The sequence below is a fragment of the Dipteris shenzhenensis genome, chromosome 20, assembly GCF_047967505.1.
Source record: "Dipteris shenzhenensis isolate YYH24624 ecotype China chromosome 20, Dip_SZ_1.0, whole genome shotgun sequence".
Classification (NCBI taxonomy): Eukaryota; Viridiplantae; Streptophyta; class Polypodiopsida; order Gleicheniales; family Dipteridaceae; genus Dipteris; species Dipteris shenzhenensis.
Genome location: NC_141615.1, coordinates 22,356,846 through 22,378,398, shown reverse-complemented (window position 1 = coordinate 22,378,398; position 21,553 = coordinate 22,356,846). Strand labels below are relative to the sequence as shown.

At 40.3% G+C, this 21,553-nt stretch overlaps 1 long non-coding RNA gene across 2 annotated transcripts; it reads right to left on the bottom strand.

Annotated features, from left to right (window-relative positions):
* Positions 1–9,059: 9,059 nt before the first annotated feature.
* On the bottom strand, positions 9,060–11,754 carry LOC147889417 (uncharacterized). Of its 2 annotated transcripts, XR_015542913.1 has the most exons (3): positions 11,213–11,754; positions 10,306–11,108; positions 9,060–9,320 (listed from the first exon to the last, which is right to left on the bottom strand). It is a non-coding gene; the product is annotated as an uncharacterized LOC147889417 (long non-coding RNA). The 2 variants fall into 2 exon arrangements; XR_015542914.1 differs by having other exon boundaries at positions 9,060–10,796.
* Positions 11,755–21,553: the final 9,799 nt, after the last annotated feature.

Sequence of the window (21,553 nt, the reverse complement as noted above, 5' to 3'; positions counted from 1 at the left end):
ATCACTCTCCCTCCAATCCCTTGCTGTATAGTTCTAGACCCTATGCTAGGCATAGTTGGGGCATTTATTTTCTCCCCTTATTGTATCTTCAGGGATATGGGTAAAGCTATGCCATGGCTCCTTGGTCATGGGTCTATATGACCCTCGATTTTTTGTCCTCTTTCGGCCCCCTTTCATTTTTCACATGCGATTCAGTCTTTTAATCATGACCCCATATTTTCTTAGTAGTCTTTTTTTCTTTATTGTAAACCTTCCCAATGTTGATTAACCTACTGGGGTTTCTCCCTTACTTCCCATTTTCCTTTAGCTTTGGAGCAAGGGGTGGGGGGAAATGTGTGTGTGTGTGTGTGTGTGTGTGTGTGTGTGTGTGTATGTGCGTGTTTGTGCGCCTATGGATATGTATTAAATTTTTATTTTGATATATATTTATATTTACTTTTATGTGATACTAATGTGTATATATTTCTAGTTTGTTTGCAGAATTATTTGGTTGTACAAAATAAATCATTGATAAAAATATATGCTTGTATTTGTACGTAGTTAAGGGTTATATATATATATATATATACATATATATATATTTTTAATTAATTTATTTACTTATTTGGTGAAATGAAAATCTATTTATTAATTCATTTATGTACATATTTACTTTCGTATAAATTTTTACATGTTTATAATTCTAATGAATTTTTGGATATATTTTTCAATTTCATATATATAGATAAATGGCTATGAATACATACAATTCTACTTTGATAGATATAATTACATAAGTATTAATAATATATATAATATATATATTTATGCATTTGTATTTACATATTGTTTTGTATACATATTTAATATATTTTTTAAAAATTAAATGATTCATTAATTTAGATATTCTTTTATATGCATATTTTTATCTATTTATATAGCTACATACATTTCTATGAATATTTGTTTGTTTAGTGTGCATATAAATAAGTACATATAAATGCTTTATGTAAACATATAGACATGTTTAGACAAATAAATATAAATTGCATTCTTTGTCTCAGTGAATTGCAAGATATGTTCAAGCCTGTTTGTGAGACTCATCCATGAAATAAGACTCTAGATGGGACTCTTATTTGCACTTACAAGACTCTTTATAAGACTCTGGCAAGTATGTGATAGTCTAATATGTAACATGTTTGCAAGAGCCTCATTAAGAATTTTATATGCCTATGCATAATAAAAGGTATGAGAAATGGATATAGAAGCAATTAATTTTTGATAATCCACACATAGTTGGAGCTCACTCAAAGTTTGCCATTTTTCTTAAGCACAACTACAATAGGAAAAAGGCAATCACTTTGATCTATGGCATATATAAATCTAGCTTGTAGAAGTTGATCCAACTCATCCTTGACTTGCTTGGCATAATTGGGATTCACCCTGTACCTTTGTTAACGGATTGGCTTAGCATCTGGGACTAAAAGTATCTTGTGCGGACATAGTTCGAGAGGAACTACTCGCAAATCTATGTAACTCCATGCAAACACATCCTTATACCTGACAAATGGATCCCTTGTCAAACCGAGTTGCTCGGTAGACATGTTAGCAATTACCACAATTATGGTTGGATGCTCTTGTGCTCCCAGATTCAACTCTTGTATAGATTCTAGAACTAACTGTTCACTTCCGAGACATGTGATTGTTACTGGCACTTCAGCAATCTCTCTTTCTCCCTCAACAACTCAAGATATGGAAGCAACACAACTCAAAAGCTATTGCTATTATCGAACTTTGCCTCGATGACACTTTGATTCATCACATCGACTTCAAATCAATGGCCAAGGCAACATGGGCACGTCTCGAGAATCTTTTTGGTGACAAATCACAAACTCCAAGGATTTATTGAAGTTGCAATTTTATAAGTTGAAAATGGAGGATAGTGATAACTTGAGTGCACATTTAGCAAAAAATGCAATCTCTTCTTCAACAACTTTCCAGCCTCAAGTGTTCCCTATATGACGAGGACAAAATGGTTGTCCTCATGATGAGTATGGAAGGAGTCACTCATTTTGAGGATACTCTTGAAGTACTTAGGCTTTCCACAACTACCTTTGATTATATGGTGACTCTTCTTTTAAAAAAAGATCGCCGGAACAAAGAATCTATGATCTATTCATCAGATACTACAGAGGCTCTTGCCTCCACCAACAAATGGAAACCCAGGCCTTCACTAGCACATGGAAAGACAAAGTCAGTCAAACCTCTCAAGTGCACCTTTTGTAACAAGCTTGGTCATATAGAGGACAGATGCTAACAGAAGCTTGCCAAATAGCAAACTAAGGACATGCCTGTTGGGTTGCAGCCGCCACTAGTGACGATGACGATGACGACCCTCCAATACAAGTTTATGCTTTCACTGCTCTCTCTCTCCCTCCAGAGGATGATGGAGATGATGACCCATTTGTTTTCTAAGCATGTTGTATTTGAATACTTTGCCTTGGGGATGTTTCCCAAAAGTGAATGCAATAAATCATGTGTGTTGAGTCAATAAAGGTTCTCTGACTTGGATAGTCCTCCTAAAATGATGTATGGGTTTTTTTGTGGTGTGTGGCTCCATGTCCCTTATTAGTCCATGTAGCAAGGAGGGGAATGTATTGTGGGAACCATGTATTGGCTTTGATAGGTCTATTTATCAGGCTTGGCATGTGAGTTCCAGGATGTAGGTGCATTGGTCTGCATTGGTCTCCTAGATCTCTGAGTTGGTCATGCATCCATGCATGATGAACCTCTGAGCCATGCTAGGTGAGCCTTTGAGTCTATACCATGCTCACTAGCCTCTGAGCCATGCTCACTTACCTTTGAGTTAGCATGTCTAGTTCTAGACTTCATTGCACAGTCCAATGACCGTCATTGTCATGTTCTATCCTTGGTTCCATTCCAGTAGTCACTCACCTTTCCTCCATGGGGGGGTTAGGAAATGGAGCCATTTCTAGTTCTAGACTTCATTGCACAGTCTGATGACTATCATTGTCATATTCTGTCCTTGGTTCCATTCCAATAGTCACTCACCTTTCCTCTATGGGGGGGGTTAGGAAATGGAGTCAAGTTGAGTCAATTTTGGTTTGTTCTAGTAAATCCTAGTGTGAGTTTCATAGTACTAGGTGTCTAGGAGTGCCACGTGTCATATTGGGAGCTATCCCATCTGCATTTGGTACTTAGTGTGTGTGTGCCTATCCTATAAAGGCATTGTACTTGTCACTTGTCAAATCGCACAATTCATTCAAGTACATGCTACTTTGGTCTACATGTGAGTATTTGTTCATTGCTCTCATTTCCTTCCGTTCCTAGTATTAGCTTGCTTTTCTCCCTACTACTATGTTCCTTCACACCTGTCATATCCGGTCTTCTGTATGTACTCGTTCAAGTACATTGGTCGAGTAACACTAAAGGCGTTCTCGTCGCTCTCTGAGTTGATCTTCGCATTCATTTTGTTGTTCGATCAAGGAGATGGCCATCCGTTCGAAATCCAAACTCTCTGTATATGAGTGCACGGTTTCCATTTGCCACGATGGGCCTTCACCTGCCCATCTTTGATCTACATGTGAGTATTTGTTCATTGCTTTCATTTCCTTCCGTTCCTAGTGTTAGCTTGCTTTTCTCCCTACTACTATGTTCCTTCACACCTGTCATATCCGGTCTTCTGGCTTCATACCTTTCTGGATGTACTTGTTCAAGTACACTGATTGAGTAACATTGAAGGTGTTCTCGTCGCTCTCTGAGTTGATCTTCGCATTCATTTTGTTGTTCGATCGAGGAGATGGCCATCCGTTTGAAATCCAAACTCTCTGTAGATGAGTGCACGGATTCCATTTGCCACGATGGGCCTTCACTTGCCCATCTTTTGGGACACCTCAGCCCACACGATGTTCTGACCTTCTAGCTTTGCATAGTAGTCAACTTCCACGCCTGGGGTAGTGCAGTCGAGTCTCTCTTCTCATGCTCGTCGCTCCTATTGGACAGTTGCCTTCCCATCCTCCTTTGCGCATTGAACTCTAGTTCCGAGATTGCTCCGCCTCGCATAGTTGGATGTAGCCACTGCCTCTAGTTTAGATATTCTTCAAGTCTAGCCGCATATCTTCTCTTCTCTCCTAGAGTGTGTCAACCATTTCTTAATTTAAAAAGTAATCGAAGAACAATCTGAGTACTTTCTATGTTCCAAGACCCCGGTCTTCAAGAACTCTATCAGCTGATGCTATTCGCTCGGCTTGCAATGAAAACTCCCTAACCTATCAACTCACGTCGGAGGAAGAGAACTCGGCACATTGCTCTCTTGTTCTCTTCCTCGCCTATTACAATTTAGTATCTACCTAAGAACTGCCTTTCATTTTAGCATGCGCTCGGTGTGCTTACTGCTACTCGCCTATAACTCGATACTCCAAAATCATCTGCACCAATTGTTGCAAGGCGGTGCTCGGCTACCGCTCCTGCTATCCATGCTCGATGCTCAGTGATCGTGTACTAACTAGTTGGCCTGACCCGAGGTTAACAGTTATCCACTCGAGAATTTTTGTGTGGCCTAGAGAGGCCACCCAAGCTATGGACATCCAACAAAGTGGGCTCGAAGGGTATCCCCACTTAGGAATATCCACATCCCAACCAGCTCAATAGATACCTTTCTTTATTTTCTATAAACATGTCCACAATGTGTGAAGTGAACGCTGACCAAACATAAAAAAGTTAATAGGATGTCAAAACATGTGTCCTGCATTGACGTTTAAATGGGATCCATATAAAAGAACTCAATGCAGACCATTTGTGGTCTTGCCTAAGGCTATCATCTCGTTCAGCAAAGAGTCAGCTTAAGGAAGCTTTGGATACCTTCTTTGCTTCTTCCACTTCCCCTAATAAGCTTACAACCTCTCAAAGCATGTCTCTTGATATTTTCGCAAGGTGATCATATGCACTCCAAGCTATAAATACAACCCCAAGGTACTAGAACTTTAGATATTTTGATGCAATGCACTATCCCAATGTCTATGTAGGCAACACTTTCTCTCCCATGTGGCTCAATATTGATCGTTGATGTAAATATGTGCTAATCACATTATTATATGTGTTTTTGGATGGATGTGTCACTTCATATGGACAAGCTTTTTTCATTTTCTTTTCTCTATATCTCCTTGTTTATGGGTTGCCATGTGGCACTCATCAGCTTCATCACAGGTAATCATGAACTCTCTCCTTTCCCCCACTAGCACTAAGCTTACTGACTCGATTCTCTAAATTTCCTACCCTGATAGCTTGTCAACTCGCAATTCACTTGACCTTCCCCGATAGGATTGCCAAAATATTAACGCTCGTGTTCACTCACCCTACTAACTCAAAACGCTCGGGTTAGTTTCCAACTTGGTGCTATGCTTTGTGAAGATGCTCGCTCTTGCAATCCTAAAGTAGGGGTGCTCGCCAACAATTAACACTCGGAGGTTGGGTCTAGCTAATGGGAAAGAGTTGTATGATGACGGGAGAATATCGAGTTATTATCCACACTTAACACTTAGTTAAGTACGCAACAACAAGTGAAAACCAAGAAGAGAGACCATTGCTCATTCATTGAATTAGAAATGCTACATAGCAATAGTAGTAACTATATGACTTATGAGTGACAAAACAGTTGTTTTGTTGTGCGCTGATGGATATATTGATGCATCTGACATATGATTGAGGCTATGACTAGGCAGCTTTCAAGAGAAGTTGTCACAAATCACAAAGTGGAGATTCTTTACATCTAGAGACAACAAGGCTTGGTCAAATTTGGCAATGTTTGAGAACCAGAAGATCAAGCAAGAGTATAAAGGGGAATGGTGCACCACAACTAAGGGAAGAAGAAGACAGCTTGCCTTCAAGAAATACATCTGTCAAAGGTAAAGGAGAAGAGTTTGATTGCATAGAAGTGAGGGTAGCTTTCAAATTAAAGATAAAGGAGAAGAGGTTGATTGAGTAGAAGTGATGGCAGCTTTTAGATCTATGAGTATAGTCTTTGAATGGGAAGTTATAGAAAAATTGTCCTTTCATAGATTCATAGGAGACTTTAGACCATACGCTACCTTCTAACCTTATCATATGCCAACATTGCCTCCTTGGTGGTGGTCATATATGTGCCCAACCAAACATGTTCCCCTCTTGGTATCTCTAATCTCAATGACCCATTTTTCCCAAGAGTATTGCCACACCCCTCTATAGTTGCATGATGCATTCACACTCCCTCTAGAGCGCCTAGGTAATATTGCTTTGTTTTTCTTGGCCAGACAACCAATACCTAGGTTACCGAATTGTTCTAATGCACATATGTAAAAATATATATGTGTGTATACGTATATACATTCACATTTATGTACATGTATAAATATATATATATATATGTGTATCCATGTATGTATGTATGTATGTATGTATGTAGCTTTATTTTTCTCAACCCAAACACTAGGTTACCAAATTGCTCTAGCGTATCTATGTATATGTATAGGTATAGGTATAGGTATGTGTGTGTGTGTGTGCGCGCGCACATGTGTGTGTGTGTGTGTGTGTGTGTGTGTGTGTGTGTGTGTGTTGTTACAATCGAAACGTGTTATAGCTAAAAGACCAAAAATACCCACACATGGCTTTCAATCCTCAAATATGCTATGAACAAATTCTCATTCAAGTTTTGAAAGTACCTAATAATATGTTGATAGGGTAAGCTCCTGGTACCTGCAACAATCCAAATGATCAACCTCAATAAGTTTAGCAATCTGGGAATGCAAGTGTCAATGAAAGCCTACCGATTGTTATCCCTTTCACCTAGCATATTGTCACTTGATTATCAGCCATTGTAAGAGTATGAGAGCTTGTTCAAAGACGTCCTCAGTTGAGGGGAAAGCTGCTTGTCGGTCTTCTCTTTAAAGGCAGAATTCATGGTCCCAAAGGAAGAGGTCCATTACCTCATGATAAGGCCTGCTACTGGCAATTACCAAGCTTGAAGTTTCACAACATCGTAAGGAGTGGCAGAGTAACAATTCACCGCACATGTCTCTTCTTCAAGTAAATCTATTGGTTACGCAAGTCAATGTTACGCTCCTCAAAAGGTTACTTGATTGAACCATGTTATGACACCATGTTTAATTTTTGAGTCCTAACAATACCTTTAGGAGTTTTGATATCTTGTAAAAAAGGGGGGTAGAGAATGCATGTGAGTAGTGTATTGCAACATAAAATTCTTGATTCTATGTGACCCTCCTTCCGAACCCACCCTAGGTAGGGTTAAAAGATTCACCACAAAAATGGGGCACTAGGCCCCATAATGGGGATCCTAGTGCTCACCATTATTCAAGAGAAAGAGGACCTCTTGGATATCTACCAAACAGACTATGGGTTTACAATTCACAAAGGTTTTGATTAGCCTCCAAAGTCTTAGTCTTTCAAAACCGTTAAAACAAAATTGCTGCACCAATTCTCGAATAGCAGGGCATGTTTCATGTGGATCAGAGTGACTATATATGATGGGTTTGATTTGCAAGATGATGACCTTATGTGCCCATGATGTAGGGCAATTACTACTTTTGTGTATAAACTTGCATACATCAATGGGAAGGTTGCCTTCTTTGCATTTCCTCTTCATATGTTGTTTCCCATCTCGAACAATAATGACAATAATAAGAACGTGGTAGAAGTGCCGTAGTAGTTGCTGAAAGGGTCCCTGTAGAACTTAGTGTCAGAGTAATCTATCCATAAGACTTTTGGATAGATCTGGAGAGGCAGCTTCTTCCATTGTGTGATAAAAAAGATAAAAGAGTTGGGGCAATCAAGCCACAATATATCATTAAAGTATCTACAGCAGTGTTGGAACATTGGAAGTAGGCTCTTGAGATTGACTCAATCTTACAAGAAAAGCATACTCTAGAGCATGGAGATAGAGATTACACCATGCTGGGGAGCATGCAACTCCCATTGGGATCCCATTAGTTTGTGTGAAAGTACAGTCAAGGAGTTGGTCATGTACATAATCAATGAGCAGTTATTCATATCAACCACTTGGGTGTAATTGAATGAAAGGCCACTCTTATATCTCTGATTGGTCCAGTTTCGCACTATGCATTTCTTTGAAAATGTCTGAAAGCCAATGTGTAGAGTCCCAATTATTTCAAATGTGGCTTTGATAAATCTAGTCATTATGATTTTGAGGCCAAGTTCCCCATGATGCAGGATGTTTTCATAGCATTTCTTGATGTCTGCCGCAAACACTGAGGTAGCATGTTTTTGGATATTGATAGTTAGGTCAAACAGTGAGTCAATAATCCAAAAACGCTGCATTTTATATCCTGTAAGTAAAAAAACCCGTCTGTTCAGCATGGCTGCTCTCTTTTTCAGAGGTAAGAAGCAACTTTTAAAGATGCATGCCATCATGAGAGCAATTGGAGAGAGAATGCAGTTATGGCCATTTGTAAGCCACCTAAACTCATGGTTATGGAGTTTATCGATCGCCATGAGAAAAGGAAAAGCGCTATTAGTAAAGATTGGAAATTGTCCAAGTCCCTCTTAACAGAGTGCATAATATCCTGCTCTTTATTAGGGGTAAAGTCATGTCCCATGAGTCTCTACAAAGCTAGGGAGGTAATGAATTTCTTACAGACGAAGACAGGATTATTAGCATCTTTGTCAACATGGGTAATAAGGAATATTTCTTAATGAAGGACATGTTCTGTTCAAATAAGGGTTCCATGCTGTTAGCAGAGTGCCTACTCAGATTAGGGACCTCTTTGTTGCAAAAAGAGAGTAAGGCCTCGGTTATCTTTGCGGGATCATGCTCGGATCATGATTTGTAAGGACCGATCTATCTTTCATAAGCTGCACAAAGAGTGTGAGTAGGGATGATACTACAACTTCCTTGTTGAAGGGTTTTGTTGGTATATGATTCAGCCCCTTAGCCACCAGTTTGGCTAGTGATTGATCCCCAACAAAATTAAGGTCACAAGTGACAACATGTTTCCATTTCGCATCATCATAGAATGGAAATTTATGGCATATACATTCAACATGTGTTTCAAGTAGAAAAGTAGACTTGGCATTACAAAGCATATGTGCAATATTTGGACAAAATTTCCAGCCTATAGTCACATTATCCCAGTTGGGGGCCAGACGTAATCCAGAACCAAAGCAAAACAAACTAAAGAGAGACTTGATGCTCCCTAACTGCTCTAACAAGTGGCTCTCATACGAAATATGGTAAAAAAGATTACTTCTGCTGTTGTTATCTGTTGTCTAGTCAGCTTCCAACGTCCATGAACATCCAAACCCAGAATATCCTGTATCAACCATACAATAAAGACTTAGCAGTCTGTTTACATGAATCATCAAAAACCCTTTTAGTTTTAGGGGCACTTCGACCATCAGAAGCAATAGGAGATGCGATTCGAGTGATTTAAGCGAGGCTGGCTGCTGTTTTGAAAGCTACCACCACGAGCCCTGAATCTTCCACGTGCACGATAGTTACTGCTCATTTTTTGGCATTTACCCGGCTGTACAATTTCTTCCTGCAGATACGGGAACAGATCCTCACGATATTCAAGGAAAGGAGGAGGTTCCTTTTGTAGAGCCATGTGCTTGATAGCTTCGTTGATAAAATCCCTGTAGAACAGGTGGATTAGAGTGGCTTTTATGGCTTCGTGTGCCTCACTTTGTATCCATTTGAAGAACCAGATCATAGACTGTTTCAAGGTAGGTGCCTGGAAGAAGTCTTCTATGTTGTGCATGAGGAACCAAAGTGCATGATTGAACCATAAGATGTTTTAGTTATTGCATTCCTCAGTTTGCTTGAGCTTGTCACAAGCACACTTGATACAGGGCCTATGGACATTCCACAGCTAAGAGAGGAAAGTGTTTTCCTTCTTACTCTTTGGACTAATAACATTCTTGGCACCTACAATAATGCCAAAGGGGCTCGGGCATCAATGGGGTTCAAACAATTTCATTGAGAAGGGGCAAGTCAAGTTCACAGTCTCAAATAAATTTAAGCTATTCTCCTTAGCTATTTGCATCAGGCCTAATTTAGTGGCTGTCTTGTCCTTCTCATTAAGGAGCAAGAGCAGGAACTCTTCATTAACAGGGGCTATTAAAGCCATGTTTCCGAACGCCCATACTCTATGTGCAGCATCCGAAAGCATAACATCCAATTATCGCGAAGGAATGAAAGGATCTGTATACATTTCAAAATTCTTGGTGGCCTTTATCTGTGGAGTAGACATTTCAAAATTCATGGTGGCCTTTATCTGTGAAATTAGCGATAACTACCTGAGCTTGCTCCTCGGTAAGTGAAGATAAAATCAAAGCACTACTCAATGATGGAGGAGGAGAAGAGCTAATGGAGGAGCTTGAGATGCAAGGGAGACGTCTTTGTCTCAGCAGAGGGTCATTGTTCAATTTTTTGCCATGAAGATCCAAGAATCGTCTCATCATCGCTGGGGAGTTCTGAGCCCACTCTTGTTGCGCATGTATGTCCTGTCCAGTCCACGAATCAAATTATGCAGCTTAGAGATGGCATCGTTGACATTCTTCTGGGCTAAAACATACAGGAGAAACCAGGCTGGAATATCCAATTGCATAAGTAGCAGGACATCCGTTCCTTCATTCCTTTCAAGCGTAGCCCGATCATGGTCGATCACAATATTGTGAAACTCAGAATGAGCAATGCATACTAGTAAGCCTTGGACGACCATGGGAGGTGCTGGAAGTCATTCATCATATCCCAATCTCAGGGCTTCATTATGCCATCCACTTGATTCCTATGTACGTGTATCCAACAGATATAAATCTGTTAGTGAGGAGTTGCGGTACCCAATATAGGAAGACAGCTCATACGCTTACCAAAACATAGTCACGAAGGTAGCTATTCCAGAAACGCAGCAGAGCTATGGGGTAGAGAGATACGGAATGCATCCACAACCCATTAGTGTGTGTTGTTACAATCGAAACGTTTTACAGCTAAAAGACCAAAATACCCAAACATTGCTTTCAATTCTCAAATATGCTGTGAACAAAGTCCAGTTCACAAACAAAATTTCTGATAATATGTTGAGAGGGTAAGCTCCTGTTACCTGCAACCATCCAGATGACAATCACAATAAGTTAAGCAATCTGGGAATGCAGGTGTCAACGAAAGCCTACCGGATGTTATCCCTTTCACTCAACATATTGTCACCTGATTTTCAGCCATTGTAAGAGTATGAGAGCTTGTTCAAAGACGTCCTCAGTTGAGGGGAAATCTGTTTGGCGGTCTCCTCTTTAATGATGTCTCTGCTCCATCATATACCTTTTCCGTCTCCACTTTCGTCTCCAGTCAAGTCTATTTCCTCTCGGCCTTTCCTTGATTCTGTGTTCCAGCCTAACCCTACCTCGTTTCATTTTGCTTCTCGTACTTCGTCTCCAACCCACCCTTTCGTCACGCTCAGTCCCATCACCATTACTCCTTCTGTGTTTTCGTCTCTCTGTTCCTCAGGTTACTAGTCCTCTTTCTCTGTTCCTCAGGCTACTACTCCTCTTCCGTTAGGCAAGATGCAACAGTTGAACACAACAAGAAAAGAATGGAGACGTGTACATCTCACCGTCTCCTTCGGGTCCTTTGTCAAATCCGTTCCAGGCTCTGTCAATGCCCGATACATTTATGCCTGAAAGTCCGCAATCTTCAGTGTCAATGCTTCCGATTCTCAAGAGCCCTCTTCAGCTCAACAGTCCCCTTTGGTTGGAATTCAGCTCTCTGGTCAATCAATCTGGACTCAAAGATGTAATAAGGTGTTTAATAATGTTTTAATGGATACTAAAAGTTTATTTGAATCCTTATGCTTGATTAGAGGCACGAAGAGCTAATGTCAAAAAGCTCGATCGGCTCCATCACCAATTCCAGGATTGCTTGGCTGCTGAGGAGAAATTTGCAAATGAAGAAACAACTCTGTTGAATCAAGCGGTGGCTCTAGGAGAGCTTGTGGAAGCAAAAAAACAAGAATGATTCCAGAGCAACCACACCCCGGTCCCCGCTATCACTCTGACTACGCCTACACCTCCTCCACTACCCCCCTCTTCAGTATCTATGGACCCAGCCACCGTCCACCAGCTCTCGGCACCTATGGGCACCCAATTGGTCACTCCCCCTTACACACGCCCCTTCAAGGCCTGTTTCATGGACAAACCCAAAGTTTGCCAAGAATCATTGTCTGCAGAAAGAATTCATGGAGCATCTGCGCAATCCTTTTGCTTCTCCTCCAACTCATACAATCCCCACTCCTACAGCTAAAGATGAACCATTCTAAGGCAATGAACTTGTTCCTAATGCTACCATTCCTGCTGAACCTGCTTTTGTTGGTAAAATTCTAGGTGATCCAGTTCTTACTCATGCTACTGTTGTTCCTTCTTCTCCCATTCCTATTGATCCCAACCATGTCTTTCTGTTTTTTGATGACGAGAGGAATTTTGTATGATTGTAGTTTTCTTCCTCTGAGAAGGTGTTCTTGCTAAAAGCTACTTGAGACAGATGTATATACACAATTGACATATTAAAATAAACTTTTTTTTTTGTTTTGAGGGTAGGGATTATCCATGCTAAAGAATTATGCAATGGATGTGAATTAATGGTATGGTAGTAGACCGACCAAAGGCTAGTTGGGAAATCAAAGTGTGTGTTTAGATTAAAAAGTCCCATCAATAATTGAGCCATACAATTAATTCCATCAATTGGATAAAAAGTAAAACAAGGGGAACATATAAGGAAAAATGTTTGAGATATCTAAGTTGAAAAATGCAACAACTAGAATTTGCAAAAATTTCCACCAAAATTAAGAATTTATAATAATATTGAGTTTGAGAAACACAATATTGAAAAAAGATGTCGAATCCTCAGGCAGTCCAGGTTCCAAGCTCATGGTCCACTTACTTGCCACCATTCAAACAAACTAGGTGTTAGAACATCATAGTTATGTTTGTGTAGATAGGTCATGCTTGTTTTCCATGGCTTATTATCGCTTACCTAGGAATATAGACAACCATATGGATTCTTAGATAATTAAAAAAAAGTTTAAGCTACAAGTGGAGTAAGGAGCAAATGAGTACATGGGTTGAGAAGGGATTAAAGGAGATATGGGAGGATTAGTGTGCTTGGTGTGTGGGGTGGTTAAAAAGAGAGTGTAAAGGGGAGATTTCATAGGGGGGACATAAAAGAATAATTCATAATTGGGGAAGTATACATGTGAGTGTGTGTGTGTGTGTGTGTAGAAGACATTACAACACCCCTTTCCATAGTGAAGAGAAGACAATTTAAAGTAGGAATGAGAAATGTTTAATGACAAACTTTAAAATAAATAGAAAATCCATTATGAATGAAGTAGCATCACTAGAGGGTGAACATTTGTTTATGAAAAAAGGAAATGTGAGAAGTCGAGCTTTAATAAGTCATTGGCAGCATCATTTTTATTGAAGAGGGGAATCTGCTTACCTGCCACCATCCAACAAGCAAAATAGTAAGAACCAATTTTGACTTTAGTTGGGAAGACAGGTGTCATAAACACCCCTCCCTTGTTATCGGAGTCACAATAAAAATCAACACTTAGCCATACACTTATCAAGCTTAAATGTAAAAACAAGATTTGTTTGGGTAACACGATCAGTCTAGAGAGAAATTATGAACCTTTGTAGAAGGGGGGTGGTGGGAAGGGGGGGAAATTTAATACCATTTAATAGAAAAAGAAGGGGGGAGGGGGTAATTAATGTAAAATAAAAGGGGGGCAGGGGGGGGGGAGGGGGAGGAAAGGGTAAATAATGTAAAATAAAGGGGGAAGAAAAAAGGGGAGGGGGGGAATTAGATATAATTTAATAGAAAAAAGAGGGGGGGAGGGGGTAATTAATGTGAAATAAGGGGGAGGGGGAGGGAGGTGGGGGTTGGGCGGAAATTAAACAAATGAGGATGGAAGGTTTTAAACGTATGGTTAAGGAGAAAGGAATTTACACAAGGGTGGTTAGAAGAGGTTAAAAAAGAAATAATCTAAATGAAGGTAAGTAAAAAAGATTAAATGGGCTAAGGAGGGAAGGTAATAACAAGAGAGTGGATCATAATTTAAATATAAATTATAGGTAACTAGAGTGAAAGGAAAAAAGGGCAAAGAGAAAAAAAGAGAGATTAGTGAGGTAACAAAAAGTCTGTGAAATGCAGAGAGGGAAAAAGGGTTAAAGAGAAGTGTACAAAAGAGAAAGAGTGAGTATTAAAGCAAGGAGTGGACCTATGAGTCCATCGAGGGCGTGAGGCAATGACGAAACTGCACAAGGGTCGAGGTGTAGGCCGCGTACTTGCTGGTGGGTATAGCAAGGAGCACACGGGTGAGGTGGGGTGGATAGCTAGGGACCAGGGTGCCACAGTTGAGGCAAAGACATCAAGGCTCATGCGCAAACAGACAGCCTACCAGCAGAGGGCAGGGAGAGAGAGCTTGGAGACCCATAGGACAACCAAGGTAGCGGGATAGCTGGGGGGGTGTGAGTGAGCAGGAGTAGGTGGGAGAAGGAGGTGGGTATTTAAAGGTTAGTTAGGCTTAGTAGGGAAGCTTAGTCGGCAGAGGTAGTCATAGAAATAGGGGTAGTTAGGGAGTCAGGGAGGGGAGACTCAAGGAGATGGGGAGTTTGGGAGGTGAGATGAACTAGGTAGTTAGATGGGTATGAGATCATTGAGATCATCGTCGTTTGGCCTACGTGTCTTTGGCTCATTCTCTTCATCGAAGACTAGCTCCTTACCCTTTCTTTGGCATCACTTGAGGCCTTGGATTGTCGTGGTCCTTGACCTATTGATTAAACTTGAGATCACTCCCTTGATGGAGATCACTCTAGTGAATCAAGGGTACACTTTGATTGGTTAACTCACTACGTGCGTGCACTGCTCGTGATTGCTACTGACACTTGCATGGATCTCATCAGGTCGGTTGGGTTCTAGTACCTATAAATGGCTAACAAATATGAGTCCACCAAAATTGACTGGGCTTTCTTATTTTGGAGTGATAGAAGCTCTGCATAGCACTTAAATGCAATTGAAGCACGAATGTTGATTGTCCACTTCATAATCTTGACCGCATAAGCACCTTGGACACACAGGTGCTCACATTGGCCAAGCTTTGTCGATCCATCATGTTATAGATGATGAATCCAAAAGTGTCCCTTCAAAAGTCACTGAAGCTAGTCACTTCATTCAATTTGCACCCTTCTATTGCCTAGACCATGTCCTTGATGTTGGCGATGTCCACTTCCTTGTAGTCCATCAAGGCTACATTTGGCATCTTGTAGATACCTCAAATAAACAAGCTAAAGAGGAATCCCTTCTTGATAATTCCAAGCATTAATGCAAGGAAAACCCCATCCATCTTGTCTAAGTGTCCTTAACAATGCATCTTCTCTTCACTTGAGAGATATTGGCTTGCAATGTCTATAATCTTTGAGACCTCTACAATTAGAGACTTGTATCTAAAAAGGATATTTTAAACCTTCCCAAAAACCTCTTCTACTAGATGTGGGAAAGAGTCAAGCATGCACTCCTTGAATGTGATGAGGAGAAGTTTTGACAAGCATGATTTCACCATGTCGCCAGAGTTGAGAGTAGATAGTAAGATGAAGCAAGAACGTGATGAGGGGAAGTTTTGCAGGAGGATAGTTGTAGTCTATTTTAGTTAGTAGCCATGGCTTCCTCCTCTACCATGTCCTATAGCCTTTGGACATGATCAAGAAATTTGAAAATCTCATCATATGTAGGAAAGAAAATTCAGGCAAGATTCCTATCCGTTCCTTAGGAATGCATAGTCGAATCTCATTACTGCTGCTTCGTGGAACATTAACTATAGTGACCTCCAGCTAAAAAAAACCAACTAGAAATTGCTTGATTTACAATTGATGTTGCCTGGGTCCTATGAATGCCACCTATGATAGTCAAACTAATAGTTGAACACAAATCTTCACATGTCTTTGTACCTTATCCCATCAAAAGGGTACAGAGTTCATTCGAGTTTGGCTTGAAAATGATGCTCTTGTACTTTTTTAGCATACATACACACTTTTTTATTGTGAAATTATATATTTTTTTGTGGGAAACCTCAAAAGACGTGAAAACCCATCATGAAGTACAAAAGTAAAAAGATTACAAGTAGGCCCTTGGGAAAATCCAGGAGGGTAATTGAAAACTAGAAAAGTGAAAATGTTTACAAGTCACTAGGGGGGGCATCTAGCAGGATATCCTCCACAGTGAGATTGTTTGCATGCAAAAACTATTGTAAAGGAACCACATCACCAGCAATAAAGTGAAGGTGTTTTTTACCCTTGTGATTCTTCTTGAGATAAGCAGGCACCTGAAAGTTTTGAATCATAGGATCAAAAACTTGTCGCAACCAAGGATGGAAAGTGTCCAAGGAAAATGCAGAGGCAGACAGGTGCCAGATCTATTGGTTGGGCATCTATATTTAGTCCAACAGTAGCATCCATAGTATCAACCCCAGTCTGAGTATCTTTGTCTTGCAAATCCACATTTGGTGCCACTACACTATCATGAACTATATCCAAAGGATAGCAAACCTTAGGGACCACATTCTCTCATCATCTCTCCTAAACCACATTTTGTTGAGGCGGGTGATCGTTTCCTCCTAGCCCTCGTGGATGAGTGGGACCGGTGTTGAATTTAGTTGACCCACCCAGCTAAATTCCCTCATAGTAGCAAGAAGGAGCCACCCGCCTAGCCATGGAAGGTTTTCTCTAACCCAAAGTCTCTGACGTTCCTTGACTAAGAGCAGGTCAAATCTCGTTAATCTGTACATGTTCAAGAGAGAGTTGTTTTCATGCCACTTGCCTTGACTAACGGTCCCATGAATCTCCCCATACCTTGATCCCTCTCTTACTTAGTCTGATGGCTGGTTTAAGTTGATCTTCTCTTAGCGGGTTAGAACTGAAGAGAATTGAAAACTAGATGGAGTCTTGACTGTTGAAAGTGCCTGTTTTTCTAGAGAATCCCTTCCACTTAATATAAGGTCTCATAATTTCCCACGCTCTCCACATGCCCTTCCACAGTTCCAAGCCTTTTGCAACATATCTTTCTTGACCAAAAAGGGTAGATCCTATAGGTATATCTTTCCAGTGTCCACATCGGTCTAGCTTGAATTTCCCTATATTTTTAAAAATATAGGTGGCCCAGACTGATTCGGTCTCTTGATAGGATTTTAGAATCCATTGCGCCATAAAGTGTACTGAGGATTTTTCAATATCTACCACCCCTAGACCCCCTTCGGACTTAGGAAGAGTACAAAAATTTCATCTTACCTTAGAGCTTTTATTCTGATCTAGGGAGCCTCCCCATAAGAAAGTTTGGAAAAGCCTATTGAGTTGGTTAATGTTTTTTTTAAACGGTAACTTGCAAGCTAAAAATACAAAGTGGAAGGGTATATGTAGTGATTTAGAACAAATTTCCTCCTAGCTAGGGATGGTTGAAGGCCTTGCCACCTATTGATTTCAACTCTTAGCTTGTCCCCATGACCCATTCCCACTTGTCTTTGATTGTGCATCTGAAGCCCATTGGTATCCTGAGGAGACGGAAAACCTCTCCCTCTTTAAGGATCTTGCATCCTTTGTCGAGGAGGATTTGGGGGTAAATAGATTTAGTGCCAAAAACTCCTATTTTTTTGTGGTTGATTCTGGGATGCTGTGCAAAAGATGTTCAAGCACTTTAGGATGCTTTCAACTGACCTGTCATCTTGTTACATGAGGTAAGGTTAGTGTCATATGTGAAATATTGACAAACTATCTGCGACCCATTTCCATCCTGAATTCCTCTGATATTCCCATTGTTTTCTTGATCCTTGATAAGCCAAACTAAAGCATCAGCCGCAATGGCAAACAAGAGTGGAGCTAAGGGACAACCCTGTCTGATGGATATTTTGAGGGAGAAAGAGGGGGAGATTGATCCATTCACCTCCACATTAGCTCTATCTTGGTAGAGGAGAGTATCTACAAAAGAAATAAAACCTGGTCCTGCTCTCATGTCTTGAAGAGAAGATAGTACAAAGCCCCACTCCATTCTATCATAAGCTTTGTCAAAGTCTACTTTTAGAAAGCAGATGTTCTGGTTTGTCCCTTCTGCATGCCCTAAACCTTCCTAGAGTGTCAAAATGGCCTCTAGAATGTGTCTGCCTTGAATGAAGCCTTTTTGCTCTTCCCTTATCCATTCTTTCATTTTGAATTTGAGTCTGATAGCTAGCATTTTGGCAAAAATTTTGTAGCTGGTATTGAGGATAGTAAGTGGTCTCCTGTTCTTTAAGACTGTTGGGACCACCTTTCAAGATGAGCTTGATCATGCCTGTGTTGATCTATGGGTCAAGGAACCCCTTTGTTTTGGATTTTTGCCAGAGGAGAAGAAGACGGGGGCCAACTGTGTCCTAAAAAATTCAATTGGGAGACCATCTTCGCCAGGGGTTTTTCTTTTTGCCATAGAGGTGACTGCGCCTTCTAATTCCTCAAGAGAGAGATCCTTGTCTAAGAAAATGGAGTCGTAACATTGAACCATCTTCCTCTTGACCATCCTGCATTTTTCTCTCCCTCTACTTTTTTTCGTAGTGAGGATCTCTGGGTCCCCAAATATCCTCTGAAAGTGCTCTACGACAATCTGACCTATCTCTTTTGGATCATGAATTAGGTGGTCCTCGTGTCGAAGAGACTCAATCAATTCCTGAGCCTGTTTTTTCCTAAGGCAGCAAAACATATCTTCATTGGGCCTGTCGCCTTTTCTTGCCCACCATTCTCTCATGTAGATTTTGGATTGCACTTGCTAAATGATGGATTCTACTCTCAACTTGTCTCTGAAATCTTTGAGCCTTTCCTGCTATCCCTCGGATGACTAGTCCTCCTCCAGGTGCCTGATTGTTCTTCAAGTCTAGCAATATCTACACGCTTTTTGATGGCTTTAAGAAAAATGCATGTTCTTTCTATAGCCCTGATCCATTTTTCGGTGACATTGGTTGTGCCCTCAAAAGCTTTTTCCCAAATTCTAATTATCTTTTGTTGCACGTATGGTAAGTGAAAGAAAAAGGATTAGCTTTAAACCAAGACTTTCTTCTCTTGCCCTGACTTTTATCTAGAGAAATCAGGATTGGTTTATGGTCAGAGAAGGGAAGAGAAACAAGGGCTTTGCTCTTGTAGTATAAAGCTAAATCTATGATGTCTCTTGAAAAGTAAGCTCTATCTATCCTTGCTTTCTTGTGGTGGAGAAGACCATATTGGTTGTTAGTCCAAGTGAAGGACGTGTCTGTAGAGATATCAATAAGCACATCAGAATGTTTGAGAGCATTCCATGAAGACAATTCCTTGCCCCTTATAGTGTTTCCTATAATAAGCCATGCAAAACAGGCATTACCTATCTACCCAAACATAACTATGATGTTCTAACACCTAGTTTGTTTGGATGGTGGCAGGTAAGTGGACCCTAACCTCGGAACCTCGAATGCCTGAGGATTTGACATCTTTTTTCAATATTGTGTTTGTCAAACTCAATATTATTAAAAATTATTAATTTTGGTGGAAATTTTTACAAATTCTAGTTGTTGCATTTTTCAACTTAGATGTCTCAACCATTTTTCCTTATATGTTCCCCTTGTTTTACTTTTTATCCAATTGATGTAGTTAATTGTATGGCTCAATTATTGATGGGACTTTTTAATCTAAACACACACTTTGATTTCCTAACTAGCCTTTGGTCGAGCCAGTGCCATTCCGTTAATTCACATCCATTGGCTAATTCTTTACCATGGATAATCCCTAGTCATTTTGTGATCCACCTACTTTTTACCAACTTTTATATCTATTTTGCAGAAGTGGTCTACGCATTTACTATTGGCATCATTTTTCATTTTGACACTTATCATACATATCCACTATTATTCAGTTATTATTAATAGGTGTAGCGTAAGTTCCACCTGTGGGCTTACTCTTCACCATGTGGTCTGACCCTCTAGGTTGGGGGTGGGCCACACACACACACACACACATGTATACTTCCCCAACCATGAATGATTCTTTTATGTACCCCCTGTGAAATCTCCCCTTTACACTCTCTTTTTAACCACCCCACACACCAAGCACACTAATCCTCCCATACCTCCTCTAATCCCTTCTCAACCCATGCACTAGTTCGCTCCTTACTCCACTTGTGACTTAAACTTTTTTTAAATTATCTAAGAATCCATATGGTTGTATAATATTCCTAGGAAACTTCTCCGCATCTTTTCATTTCATATATGGTGGCAATGAAGGTGTGGAATTTGATTTTTTGCATCTAGACTTTGCTAAAAACCAATAGGCCCATAATGGTTAAAGAATGGGTATTTGTCAAGACTCTACATGGGCTAGATAACCCAAATCATTCAATCTTCTTTCATTTTTTTAGATGGACAGGTTTGTGGCATATCTAGTTAACAAGAAATGCCTTCATACTTGATGCAAAAGCTGAACGCTACTCTCTCATCCTAAATAAAATCATTAATTTGTCTATGGATCGGCCCCTTCAATCGATTAACCTAAGCTAAAATCTATTGTCGCCAATAGACTAAAATCTGTAATAAGTTTTTGAGCACCGTTTATACTGGAGGGTATGCACATAGCTAGTGGGTGGTAGTTTTGAGTTTATGAACACTCTCATCAAAAGACACTTTACTGATTTACATAATTTTTTGAGATCGTAAATGCTTTTACGTGGGACTTTTGGGAAATGATGATGTGCAGTGCACTGCAGTTGCACCAGCGTAATCCAAAGCATGGTATCCAATTTCGTATGTGCGGTGACGGGATGGCATGTGTTCCTAATTGTTGGATTTTTTCTCATGTTTGTAATGTTATGGGTGATGATGACTTTTGTTGAGGTCATGCTTCCGTGCATGTAATGGGTTAGAGCATTTTCCAACCTTTGATGTGAGCATTGGATGAGGATATGTGAGTAAATTCATGTTAAAGTGTTGAATGAAGGCTTTGGCAAAGTTAGCTGCTAGTAGGTTCAAGGGGGGGAAAAGGCCTTGGCATTAAATGTTGAAATTCGTTTAAAACTAGAGGGGGCTAAAGCAAAGCATCATGTGGGTGATCATGGCAAACACTTGATCGAAAGGAGCTGCCTGCATGTGGATGAAATTAGCAAATGAAGAATCTAGGATTCTCGGTTGATCGTGTCATGTAATGAAATCTAGAGGTGGCTCAATCATTTGGGAAGTAACATGCCCATGCACTATATAGCGGCTAGGAGCTGATCGATGGGAGCTTGGTGGAAGGATCATTTTTTTGCCCTTAACGAGGGGCTTCTTGAATAGGAGGGAGGAAACGGATATACGAGTTTGGGAGAGGCTTGTAGGTGATAGCAGAGGTCATCAGAGATAGAGGCTGAAGCATTTTCCTTGCTTGATGAGGTGACGGATGGAGCTTGTCTATGAGAGACCATTGCTCTTCGATGTTGAGGGGAAGGATGCTTGCTGTAGATCAATGTGATGCCACTTTTCTAAAT